Source organism: Numida meleagris, chromosome 6 (assembly GCF_002078875.1).
Source record: "Numida meleagris isolate 19003 breed g44 Domestic line chromosome 6, NumMel1.0, whole genome shotgun sequence".
NCBI classification, from domain to species: domain Eukaryota; kingdom Metazoa; phylum Chordata; class Aves; order Galliformes; family Numididae; genus Numida; species Numida meleagris.
In genome coordinates this window covers 22,323,247-22,337,199 of record NC_034414.1, presented here as the reverse complement: position 1 = coordinate 22,337,199, position 13,953 = coordinate 22,323,247, and positions in this window count along the sequence as shown.

The following is a 13,953-nucleotide window of genomic DNA, read 5'->3' as shown; positions in this document are numbered from 1 at the left end:
TGGAAGTCCAAGTCTCTTCCTTTTTTTTTCAGCAACATTGTTCATAGCTTTCTATGTGTAACTGTGATGTGGTTGTGCTTTGGAAGTAAACTCCTGAGGAAAATGGCTGACAGCAGCTTATGTCTTCTGTGATGGAAATATCAGGGGATATTTAGTTGTGAGCTCACACTGGAGAAGTTCACGTTAAGCCCTTGGAAGTGACCAACTGCAGAGCAGTAGGAAAATATGAGGTTGTATCATCTTTTGCTTGCCTTTGATTAGATGAGGAGTATTGGTTGCTAGGTTTTGTAATGTGCCAAACACATTCACTTTGCTTTATTATATATCTCAATGAAGGCTGAAAGATACGAGTGAATCTAGGAAAACTCTCAGCTAACGAAGAGACTGTTTGGATGTGTGAATGGTACACTTAGTATGAGAGCAGGAGGAACTAGAGGACGAACTCAATTTTTCCAGAGTGAACAAACAATTTGTGTTATTTTAATGGAGTTATTAAGCTAAAAGACAGTTTCAGTTGGAGACTGAGGACCAATGATTCTTGGTTTTCTCTCCACCCATAAATATTATTTCCTGTTTACTATTTAACATATTACATTCTGTTTGCATCATTACATTTAATAGAATTTTTAAATACTCTTTTTAATATTGTTATTCTCCTTGACTTCCACCAAGAATGTTGGGGTTTGGATACAGTGGAGCTCATCTGAACAGAAGTGCTCATATTTCCTCAGAAGAGACAAGGCAAGTGTAGCTCTTCCTGAACTAACTCTAGATTACCTCAGTCTTGGTAGTTAAAAGTGAGATAGCAATACCTACCTGCCTTTACAGCTTTATTATTATTATTTATTTCAAGTTCTCCATTTTGAGATAGATTGGGACTTAAAGTAAAACTTGAAAAATGAGTCTTCACTCTCAAAAATGTGTTAATTACTACTTAGTGATGTTGGGCACCTTCTCCTGCAGTCTCTGGAAGGGCTCTTCTGACTGCCACAGGTGCAGCTCCCCCAACCCGTTCTTCACCACCTCCAACACCCCACTGCTGTGCAGCAACCAGGCCCAACACAAGGTGATGGCACAGCAGACACCACAGCCCTCACCCTTTCATGCCCCTCCACTGCCTTCTCATCCCTGGGATGGGGATCTGCAGGACTCCACAAGTGTTCGGCACCTGCTGCCCACCCTGGCTCCCAGCTGCCGCCTGGGCGGCCCTGCTCTCCTGCTCGGCTGAGGAAAGCAGCCGCTGAAAGGCAATCTGCCTGACCTGATGTGAAAGGGATTTCACTAGTGCTAGGACACTTGATGACAGGGGGGAGGGAGGATTGAAGTGAACTCCTTCCATCTTCCTGATGTAAAATGAGTGCAGACACATTGCTTTAATATCTTCTTTGTAATTCATTTCCTCCAGTAAAGACTGAAGATTCGATGCTTTATGTGTCTCTGGGTTTATGCCAGCAAACTACTTGCAAACTCATCCATCTGGAATAGACAAGGGGCATTAATCGTTCTGGTCCAATTCTTTGTATCTTCTCTGGGATGGCATTAGACTTGCACTGAGCAATGAGGGCTGACCTACTCCTCTGAGAGGTGATTTAACTGGACATTTTCTTGTCATTAAGATCTTGTCTTCCTTGGACAGTGTCCTGATGTCTCATCTTTCTCAGGTGACAAGAGATAGGACAAGAAGAAACTGCGTCAAGTTGCTTCATAAGTTTAGACTGGATATCAGGAAGAATTTATTCACAGACAGGGTGGTTAGGCATTGGAACAGGCTGCCCAGGGAAGTGGTGGAGATATGTAAGAGGCATGTGGATGTGGCACTTAGGAACATGGTATAGTGGTGGACTTGGCATTCTTAAGGGTCTTTTCCAATCTGAATGATTCTGTGATTCTAGCTATCAACAGAAAGGAGCAATGATTGAATTCATGGGTAATGAGAGTTCCTGTGCAATCCCAGGGTAACAGCTCTCACCTGTGGTTCATGGTGAGCAGCACCAGTTCTGGTAGTTACAGGCTTTCCTCTGATCTCTGCAAGGAGGGAGGAAACTGCTTGGGCTCGGTTCTGCCAGCTGTTCCCACCTCTGGAGGGATCTCCTAAGATCAGGGTTTCCCAGGTCCTCTTTGCAGACCCTTCTCTCCGGTTTGTGAGGCTGGGATCATGACTAAACCTGAGAAATCCTTCAGGCCAGAATGTATGTTGAAGGGGGCAAGTGACAGACTGCTCTCTGAGGGACTGCCACATAGCAGGAGTCTATTTGTGTTGTGCTGCCATGGCAAAGGCTGCCTGAGTCCTCCCCAGTGGAGAATCCCTTCCCACTGCAAGCAAAGGGAAGAACAGACAAGGCTTCTGCATCATCCTTACTCTTAATGTTGCTGCTAGGCGTTGCAGATGGGTGATCACAGCATGCCAAGTTTTCTCCCAGACTTTGTTCCCGCTGTATGATTGAGTCAGGCATATGTCTGTTTAAGGTAAATTATGTTTGGAGTTTATTTCTACTCAGGAGCCTGGAGGCCATTGGGTGGACGAGAGACTCCCATAAATGAAAGTCTATTATTAGTGTTCATAACACTGAATAACACCTGTAAGCATTATGTAGTGTCAGCACTTTATCCCTGCAGGGAGAGGAGACGTGGTGGTTGCATCCCAGAGCCAGTGCCATCTGGTTTGGTACTTGGGGCGGAAAATACAAAGACTGCAAGTTTTCCATTAGGGGGCTTACTGACACTAGACTCCATTTAGGAATCAGTCTTAGTAAATTGAATTTATTTGGAAATACACACGGCCTCTGAATCAGCCCAAACTGTCTTTTAACTGCATGTGCCTGTGCTATGCGTGTTGATGGAAACATTTAACCCATTTAGCTTGTAGTGCTTTCTCCACGCACTGCTGGAATCACAGATCCAAATGTCTGTTTATGTGTGAGGATATATCATGCCTAGGGCTGACAGCCAGCCTTTCCCTACAGAAGTTTCTTCTGAAATCAAACCTAGGCTGAGAAGGAAGTGTTTTCTGTGATCCAGAAATGCATTGAACTGGATAAGGTCTCAGATTGTCAAAGGACTTTGAAACGTTGCCAAACGTTGCAAGTTTTGCGTATCCTGAACAGAAGCAATTACCAGAGAATCTCAGTCAGCCCTTTCAAAATTGAAGTTTCTTTTTTGGGGAACGTGGGTGTTGAGATGGGGAGCGAGTAGAGAGGGTTGTCACAATTTAAATAGATGTGTTTTGGGCCAGACTTATGAAGACTCTGCATACAGCTCATTAATCTCACTGTTATGAATTTGTGTATTTTAACTGCTCTTTCTCTTGCTGGGCAGATCAGTCTCAGAATTTCTATCTTACCAATACCTTCACAGGCTGTCCCAAGGCCTGATGTACGTGACCAAGTACATGACAAAGCCTAGAATAAAACTCTAATGTTCCCATTTTCAGACTCTTGTACAGCCTAGAAATTGCTCCTTATCCAAGTGTTTAGGTGGATTTTTCTATTTTGTTCTTGACAACATTAATAGTTATTTAAGACTGTGATACAGTGAGAAGTGATTCTGTTTTCAGTTTGCCTGTCAAATGTTAATTCAGGTGTTTGAGTTTTTAATTTTTTTCCCTGGATCCAGGATAATTCCTGGGTGGAATTATAAGCTGCTCAGGTAGACTCAAATGCCACCCTCTAATGCCATCCATATGCAAGGCTGCTGCAGAAGAAATGGAGACTGTCAGTTTTGGTAGATCTAAAAACAAAACAGGCCTTTATTCACATAGAAAATGTTCTTGTCGATAACTTCATACCTATTGCAACCCATCTGTTCAAGGCTTGAGTCAACTTTAGCCATAGTGTAAGACTGCTAAAATCCATTCATGTCAGTAAATTCACACCTATTTGCAAAATCAGTGGTGTGATCTCTCTTTATCTGACCAGTGGTTCCCACTGTGAAAAAGGCAAGCTGTCTGATAGCCCATCAGCCCTGAGTCTGTGCAGCATAATCCATCTTGTAGACACTCAAAGGTGTACAGCAGACTCCTTCCTTCCCTCATCATACAAATTGCTTTATTTAGTGGGTTGCTGAAACCCAGTAACAGTCAAATTATCAGAAGTTAATGAACTCTGTCTGGAAAGCGAGGAATTACTTGTTCAAAATGAACTAATGAACCTGGTTATGTTAAACCTGTCTCAAATCATCAGAAAGAAAAAATCAAATACTTTCACTGTGCTTTCCTAGCAAATAGTTGTAGGAGGGAAAGAAAGAATGAATTACCAGATTAGACTTTTGGTACTCATGATCAGGTTCAATGGGAACTACTACCTTTTGCCTCCAAAGAAGCCTGAACAACACACAGAGCACCTGACTAATGTGCATAAATGATCTTTGGTGAAGGTTTCCTCTTGACTCCCACATGGCTGGTTTTATGCCATGAAGCATTAGATTTGCTTATCCTAAATATAACCAAATGCTAGTTAGTGTTTTTTAAGAGCCGTTTACTGCATTTAACTAGTAACATTCTGTGGTTGGGTTTTCCACAGTCTGACTGGAAGTGGAGGTTTTTGTCAACGCCAGTTTGGATATAGAATTTATCAACTGAAGATAATTTGGGATGAGGAATTGTGAGCAGAGAGTAAAGAAAACGTTGAGTGTAAGAGAAAATTTCCTCAAGATACTCCACATGAACACTTGCCTGAACATTTCTTTGTGTGAGTTGGCTCAATGAATGAAGTTGTATTTTGGCTAAAAAATACCAGTTTTCCTAAAACAAACAGACCAAACTGAAACAAGAGGAACTGTAATATTACCAGACCATCATTAGTCTGGCCCATGTTTGCTGAAGAGGTCTGTGCTCCACTGCAAATGATGGACTAGCAAACCTTATAATCCGGACAGCCACAACCCATGGGAATGCTTTAGAGCTCCATGGATGGGGAAGCAGGTCAGGGCAGGTGCAAGTTCAAACTTCCCTCATTTCCTTCTCCGTTTCCCTTTCTCTCCATAGTATATTTGCCCCTCCCCAAGCAAAAAGCAGTAGAAAGACACCAACAGGATGATTTTGTGTTGCTCAGCTCCACCTCAGATGTGCTGTAGCTCATCCTTATCAGAAGAGTCCCTCGCCTTGGGTGTAATTGCAGGGGTATTCTAATGCCACTCAAGTGTTCCTGAACAGCTGTTTCCTTCTGTTCTTGTCTTCATTATGGCAGGGCTGATCAGTCAGTGCTGTATTTGTGAAGTAGGCTTTCTCCCTGCACTCAGCAAATTCTTTAAATAAGTCTGGAAAAAACCTCTGTGGGAAGAGGGAAAGGGAACACGACATATTCTATTCCATTTGAGCAGAGCCAGGAGAAAGCAGAGGGAAAGAAGACCTTAAGAAGTCATCTAGTCTGTCCTGCCTCAAGGAAGCGGGTACCATCTCTTAATTTGGTACATAATAAACAGACTGAAGGACTGTTTTTTCCCACTGGTATTTACCCAAAAAATGTTAACTTTAGTTTCGTTCGGTTTGATGATTCTTCGTTTCAAATGGTTAATGCATTCTTGTTGTTCAAAATGACCAGTTATTTTCACATTAAAATAATGACATATAAAAAAAAAGGAAACTTATTCTCCAAAAGCCAAATTAAAAGATCAATCTTCATTCACTTTCATAAAAATTTTTTAACAAAAAAGGAAAACAAGTATTACTCTGTCTTTTCTCTGTGCATTAGATCTGAGCTCAGCCCTTTCCTATTTCTGTTTACAATTGCCCAAAAAGGCTTTTTGGAAAGGCTTTTCTGTTTCCTTTATAAACACATCTCTTGCTATTTTATACTCATACACTGGTATTTTTTTCATATAGTTAATTTGCTCCTTTGATATATTTTAATTTCATTCAATTTCCATGCTTTTCTATTTGTATTTAAACTAGGTTAAAGTTTTTACCCTTTTTAATTTCTTAACTTGTGCAATTTTATTGCCATGATTAAGTAGTCAATAGGCTTCAGCAATGAAAATGCAGCTTTCCCATCATGTTCACTTATCTGCTTCTTACTGGAATTAAGATTAATTTTAGTTGTCAGCACGTAACTAAAATCACGAATGTCAATTTCCCCTTTTCACTTCTTTTGCTGTCAGAATAAATTGCATAATCATCACTTAATACCAAGCTCTTGTTTCCCTAATAATATGCTGAAGCCAAAGGTTTACCAAAGGGAGCCCAAGGAAAAAAGATGAAATCCGAGAGCATAAACACGACATGGGAAATCAGAGTCTCCGTACTACTGGTCCCACAGCCAGAGTGAAACCTCCGCAGGGAGCCTGTGTTCTGCAGTGATGGGCTTTGCTGCAAGGGAGATGATTGCTGGCATGATGAGTGTACTGGGACCAGGGCTGTGGGACTCCTTGGAAATATGGCCAATAACAGGGGCCAAACTTTTCCCCAAAAGCTCAAGGTGTATCAGGTCTTTGCTGAGGATGAAAGCTGGGCTGGAAATGATTGATGGCAGCCCAGCCACATCCTACACTTGCTGCAGGGCCAGTCCATGGGAGACACTTTGAATGCTTGGTGTCCCCCACTTTCCCAACATCTTGGTGTGCTGCCAGGTTTGGTCTCCTGTGGGCTGAGTTACTTCATATTTGACCAAAAAAAAGCATTCCTGTAACAGACTGCCCCATCCACCCTTCCTGATCGTGCAGGGCGCTAGAGAGATGAAGGCTGACCTGGGACAGGCCCAGCAGGGATTTGCTGTGGCACTGGTCATGTCCTAGGGCTGTCTTCATCCCACAGTTGGCTGCTGCAGCACGGGTGCCTTTCTCTTCTGTGCACGAAAACCCCTATGCACCAGCTGGGCTCACTTTCTTGCCATTTAAATTCACCTCCTTAAGCATGTAGAGAGCTGATCCCCAAGGATGGAGATGGAGCAGCTGATCTCTGAGTTAGGGTGTTAGGAATGACATCAACATGTGATCCAGTTTGTATCCCTGAGCCCTCTCCCAACCCCTGGTCTTACGTATGGATATCAGTGCTGTGAACAACATACCATCTGTCCCTGTGATCTCTCTCTGTCCTGGTTTTTGGAGATCCTGCTTCTTGATGTTTTCTGTCTTGGAAACGTTAGACAAAGTACAAAAACCACTGTGTGTCCATGGTCTTCAACAGAGGGAGGCAGGTGGAGTGACTGTGCCCTTGGCCTTGTTGCATGTCCTGATCTACATGGAGGATTTTCAGAGAAAACTGAAGCATTTTCTCTCTCTTGTCTTCCAAGAGGGACCCTTACAAAAGTCATCCCTAGATGTGAGTGTCTGAAATGAGGTAACATCTCCCTCTGTTTTGGATAAACTGAAATATAGGCATCTCTTTTTGTCCTCATTCTTTTTATTTAATGTAAAAAAAAAAAAAAGCATTAAGAGAAATTAAAATAAAAAAACAACAGTGATAAAACTCTTTTATGGAAGTATGAAAGCCAGTATTTTGGCTTCCAGCTCTTTAGCTGGAGCATGTACTCAAAACTTGACTTTTATTTGTCAGTTCTTTCATTCTTCTAAAGCAAGGGGAATTTACTATTTGCCAAAAAAAAAAAAAAAAAAAGAGAAAGAGAGAAGAAGAAGGAAAAAAAGAAGGCTTAATTCTAATTTCAATTTCACTCAGAGAGTTCAGTACTACAAAGTGGGAGAAATATATGACTTCTGACCTGGTGTATCAATAGTAGGCTTGTATACAAACCAGAATGAAAATACCACTGCTGTCAAGGCCTTCTGATAAAGTTACCATTTCCTTTCCATTCTGCTGTTCTGAGGCTATTTTCTTTTTTTAAAATAATTGTCATTTCTCATTTTCCTTTTCTTTATTTGTTGTTGTTGTTGCCCATTGGCTTAAGAAGGTGTTTGCTCAAGGTTCCTAATTTCAGGAACAGCATGCAGGCATTCATACATGTGCTTACAGATGCCAGGTGCTTGAAAATCTGGCCCCATGAAGGGTCTTTTCTCAGCTTCTGAAATAATAATACTTTGTTGAGCATTTCTCCCTAGGAGCACTTGTCCCAGGTGGTTTGAGAACATGGCTTTGGGGTGACATTTGGGAAGGTCTTTGAGATCCAGAATACTGAGAGTGTCCAGCTGAACTGTTTCTCATCACATCATATGCAGAAAAAAAACATGCCTTGTCTAATTAGAAGCTTGAGACTTTTCAGTGCAGTCCAGTGTCACACTTGGCTCCTGCAGGTGTGATGGCTCTTCTTCAGGAATGAAGGACAAAGGGATCCTTAGCAGAGGCAGCAGGTGCCAGATGCCCTGTTTTCCCTCTGATCTGACTCCTTTGGCTTGGCCCCAGCCCCATGTGAAGTGCTCTGGAAGATGGTGTGTAGAAGGAGAGAGGGAGAAGAGCTAGGATGACATTTTGCAGAGTGTGTGCTTGCTTTGGTTGCCAGCTCTCTGCTTTCCCACAGACGGTGCTCTTCCCAAGGCCCTCTCCCCAGTCCCCTAATCCTCCATCCCAGTCCGAGGGCTGTGGTGTGGCAGTGGCACGAGCAGCAGTAAGGCTGTGGAACCGAGTGTTTCCATCCCCATCTCCAGCAGGCTGAGCTGCCTCCCTCCCTACTCCCATCTGCCCCACAGCCCACCAGACATATCCTTGTGATTAGTGGGAATGGTCAGAGATAAATTACTGACTGACTCCAGCGTCTGAGGAGCAGATCATGGAATTATTTGAATAGAGGCAGTGAATCAAACAGCACAACTTTATTTGGCTTGACATATTTCCTATGGCTTCACTTCATAGAGAGCAGGATGCATGCTTTTGGGCACATGCCTACTGGCTGCGCTGCCAAGACAGAGAGGGAACCCAGAAAGGACACACTTGCTCTTCTGCCTTGTGTCAGAAGAACAAAGCTGCCAAAATGAATGAGGACCATGTGAGAGACACATCCTGCTGCGCCTCTCTGGGCTTTGGCTGGGGCTCAGCGGCAGTGAAAGCCCACTGTTACCCTTTCCTTGTGCAAAGGGGAAGTGGGGTTTGCAAGAAAGTGTTGAGCTGAATGCAGCAAGCAGCAGAAGGGAGCTTTATATTCTCCATAGGAGTGACTTCCTAAGGCAGGCTTGTCCAAGGGACTCATAGGTTACTCAAGACAAACCTCCTTCCCGTCATTCTTTCCCTTGTTCACATAGTTGAATAATATAATTCTTGAATAATATAATTCTTGTTTTTATTTTTTTATTTTTTATTTTTATTTTTTATTATTTTTTTTTTGTAAGCTCCTTGTTAATGCTGACAATTTACAGCCCTGCCAAGGCCTCTCACAACAGTAAGTCTCAATAGCCTCCACTTTCCACTAGAAGCTCTTTAAACATTTGTGATATGTGAAATTGTAATAATTAGAATTTTGCCCATCCTTGGATGATGTCATGCTCACTGATGGATGCAGTAAGTGCTGCTCATCAGAGTGTCTCCCAAATAGTGAGGAACAGTTTTCTGTCTGTAAGAATCATGATGAGTACCATCCTCCTCGTCACAGTGAGACAGGCCAAGGCTAGTGGCAGAGCTTCAATTCTCAGGCTAGAGATCTTCCCTTTGTAGCAAGAGAGTAGTCACTATCCAAGAAATGAAGCAACTTCTGTTACTAATTATTCAGCGTTCTATGTATGCTGTTAAAATCTGAGAAATGATGGAGACTTGCATGTTTCTGTGTCTATCTCATCCTAATCTGATCTTCCCCAGTGAGTGAGTAATAGGACAGGAATCACAACAGAGAAATTCAATACAAAATTGCTTGCAAACCAGCCCTACTATTTATAACTGGCTCTGCTAATTAAGGAAACAATCAAGCACAAATACAGATCCTATCTCTGTCCAACATAAGAGTGAAACAGTTTGTTTTATACAGCCCATCTGTGGCACTACCAGGAAGCTCTGACTCCTGGCGCTCAGAATCAACCTCTGGCCATAGCACCTGGTTGGGAAAGGCAAGTGTCCTGCATGATAAGGCATATAAACGCATGGCATGGCAGTGCAGGAGCCAAGTGAGCAGGATGCACAGCGTCCCATGCTGCCAGCTTGTGCAGACAGCTTTATATGCTGTTCCTCTGCCTCCTGCTTCATAGATGGGATAAATGACGTGTGAGATGAGCCAAGAACACATTTTATATGAACATCATGTACTGCAGGAAACGTGTCTCTGCCATCTTCCAGACTCGGTTTCTTTTACAAGAAATTAGCTACTCGAGAAAATTCCAGATTGTCTCTTGCCTAGATTTCCTAATTGTGTCAAGATCCCTACGAAGAGCTCATTAATAGATTAAAGAAGTGCAATGTCTGCAACAAATTCTGGGGGAGACAGATGACTTGAGAGAAATGTGTGCTTTAATGAGGGCCCAGCCCATCAGTAGTGAGCTGACACAGCTGCAGCAAGGTGCTGGAGCTTTCCCGGCTGGAAAGTGGGAACAGTGTGCCCAGGCTGTGCCTTCAGCTAGGACCCTGCCTGTAACACTGTTGTTCTCATGAACTTCTTTTTTTGTGGCCTTCTGCACTGACAAATATTTTTGTTTATGTAAGGGCTATTTCTTTTTCCTTTACGAGGGAAAATACAATTTTTTTTTTCATCTCAGTCTCATAGATTTCTGTGTAGAAACAAGAGCTCTTACCAGTGAGTATTGATGGATATGGCTTCATTCAATACAGGCACTAAAAAAAATCTGTTCTGCTTTGTCTGAGGAGATACCAGAGAGATATTAAAGCTTGAATTAGCTTTCTTTCCTAGACCTAAATCAATCCCAGACTCTATTAATTTGAGCAAGTGCCCTTGGTCCCAATGCCTGGCCATCCAAAGCTATTATATAACAACTAATTGGTCTGTATGTCCCCTTTAATAAGGGAATCCTGCTGCAAACAGGGAGCTGAGAATGAGCAGGACGGATGCCTGGCCTGGGGGAGCTGCGGCAAGCAGAGAGTGAAGCAGGGCCTCACCATGTTTTGTTAACCTCGGCGAGGTGGGATGTTGGGGATCTGCCCTAGGGTTCCCCAAAGGAAGGGAGAGTCAGGGCAAGCAATGGAGTGAGCAATTCAGAGAGATTGTGGCCCAAAAGATGAATCAGTTCCCTTCCCCAGGCCCGTGGGACAGTGGGTTTTGAGATGGCATAAGGGAAAAAGGGGACTGGGTGTCCTGGTTGAGGATTGTGGCTCCTCAGGGGCTGAGGAGAGGAAGCGAGGAACCAGCAGCATGGGCTGCTGAGATTTAGGGGCTCAGGAGAGGTGTGTTTGACCAGCCACACTCCATCTAAAGGGCTTTTTCCTTCTCTTGCAGGGGGAATCATCATGGCTCTGATCATAGGAGGTGAGGACTTTGGTTCTTACAGCTAGAATGCAAAGATGTTCTTGTCACCAAGATAGCTCGTGGTAGGAAGTGGGTGGAAGGTGTTCCCTCACAGCTTCTGGGGGCTCAGCCGAGCACGGTACAGTGCTGAATCAGAGCTCCCCTGCAGGGTTGATCCCAAAGCTTGGTCTTGTGACACACCCTGCAGTCATCCCCAAAGCACTGGGCTCAACGTTGTCTCCAGAGAGGAAAACCACTTCTCCTTAGGGAGGCCTGTAAACTGAGAAGTTCTGGAGTCCTTCAAGGCATGCAGATTGAAAAAACAGGGCACCCACCTCGGCTGCAGGAGTGTTTCCTGCTATGAAGACTTGCAAGTATGCAAGGGGCTAACTCCTGTGTCTTCAGGGCTGTTTGTACTTGTGATCTTCCCTCCTTGTCCTTTAGCACTCTAGGGACAGAGCTGTGCCCAGTGTCAGTGGCAGTAGAGGCTCTTGGATTGCAGGGCTCACCGACCTGTGATGGCATTGTGTCCTAGTGCCACACCATGGTCTGAAGAGGCTGAATGTGGCACAGTCCTCTCCATTTGGCTATGTCATTTCCTCAAAAGAGGAGACAAAGAGATGTTGGGAAGATGCTCATGAATGCTGACAGGCTGGTAAGCCAACATGTTGGATTTGAGGAGGTGACTTTGCACCTACCTCATTATGTATGCCTTCTGCTGAGCACAGGATAAACCTCCAATTAAAAAACATCAGGCTGAGGGAAGGAGATGTTATTTGTCAGCAAAAATTAAGCTCTCACCGCTCAGGAGCTGGGAGGAAGAGGGAAGACAGAGGCTGAGGGGAGAAAGTAAATATGCAAGGGAGAGAAGAAGAGGGAAAAGTGGGGAAGGAAAGGTGGAGACAGAGAAAGAACAGATTGGAAGAGCGAGGAGGATGGAGGAGATGGAGGGAGCAGCATGAAGTTGGCCTGCATAGTGATACAGCCATCCTGAGAGCAGGTGACAGGTCCATGGCCTTCCTTAGAGCGAGGCAACCACCATCACTGCATCTCTTCTGAGGGCCGTGCTCCTCTCCCTCCTGCTTTTCTCTCTTGCCTCAGACTTGAGAAAGTCAGAAAAGAAAGCAAGTAAAACAAAAGCCCCTTCGCCTTAATTGAATTAGCCGTCCGCCCTCTGGGGTTGACACTGGGGATGCATAAGGCTTTTGTGTAATATCTGGAGGAATTCTCCCACCGCCCCCCGCCCCTCCCGGGGACAGGAGGGAGGATTTCAAAGGGGCAGAGGAGGAAGGGGGAGGGGGGAAAGCTAATAGGGATGGGAATTATTCTGCGATGGCTGGAGGGATAAGAGAAAAAAGGGAAGGAAAGCTGCTGCAGAAATTGAAAGCCGATTCCTCAGCGGCTCGAGGCGGTGCTCTGACCTGGGGTAGCTGCCCTTCTGCTGGAGACACGGGCAGAGTTCAGGGCACGGGGAAAGCTGCATAAATATGAAGGACACATCGGGACCTGGTCCTGCAGCTATGGAACACAGCACGGTGAGGGGAGGCGAGGTCCCCAGGGATGCCAGCACTGTGGGACCATGCTTAGAGCAAGCATGGGTCAGGAGAAACCCACAGTCTGCACACTGGAAGAGGAAGAGCTCTCGGTGCATTGGGCAGCAGAGCCTGGGTCTGCCTGCCCACCTCCGTGCCTGCCCAGCAGAGGCACAAGGCCCATGGCAAGAGGAGCAGACAGCATACCAGCACCAGCTCCTCTCCACCGACTGCTGGGGAGGAATATTTCTGGGAACAAAGAACATCTGGGCTGTAGGCTGAACTGGGTTTTATGTGATGAAGCTTGTAATGCTGTCCCATCTGGAGAGCAGCTCCAGAGGGCTCTGTGGGGAGATAAGAGACAGAGTCAACCATAAATCCACTCCTTTAAGCATGACAAGTGTGTGCCTCATATTCCAAAGAGAGGAGGGGGAAAAGTAAGTGGAAACATTTTTCTCCATGCTGAACACACGCAGAGCTAAAAAAAGGCCCGGCTGACTGATAGAAGGCTGGTGAGCATGGAGCACCCCCAGGGTGCCAACAAGCACAGCCGAGGGCTTTTGCTGCAGTGACAGCTTCATTCTCAGTGACAGCCAAGCTGGCAGAGAAGCGTGGGAGATGGGGGGTGCCACCACGCATGTAGAGCCCCCTGCACAGTGGGAGCTGCAGGCAGTGGCCCCTGGGGCAGGAGGAGGGCCTAAAGCACTGGGGCTTCACCTTGGTGGAGAAATCAGTGAGCCTCTGCTGTTCATAACTGATAATGATTTACGTCATTAAAAAACAATATGAAAGGGCCAGGTGAGGAATCAGGCTGTGGACATGGGGAAATAGTATTACTGTTAGGAGGGAAAAAAAAAGCAAAAAAATGTGAATTATCTCCCCGGGTGAGCTACTGACGTTCAGACCATGTGCACCTGGAGGGGTGGCAGCATATCTCCAATCTGTACCATGCAGAAGGCGTGCAGCCCTGGCGAGGCTCCTGTAGTGCTCTGCCCCCCGCAGCAGCGTGGCCCTGAGCAGGCCACCCAGGTACCCCATGTCTGGTGAGCACCTGTGTCAGCCGGCTCAGAGGAAGGTATAAATACAGCCTCCTGTTTATCTAGGATTTCCTTCTTACTGCCTTTGGCTTTCAAGGAGCCACCCACTTGAGCAGAGCAAGC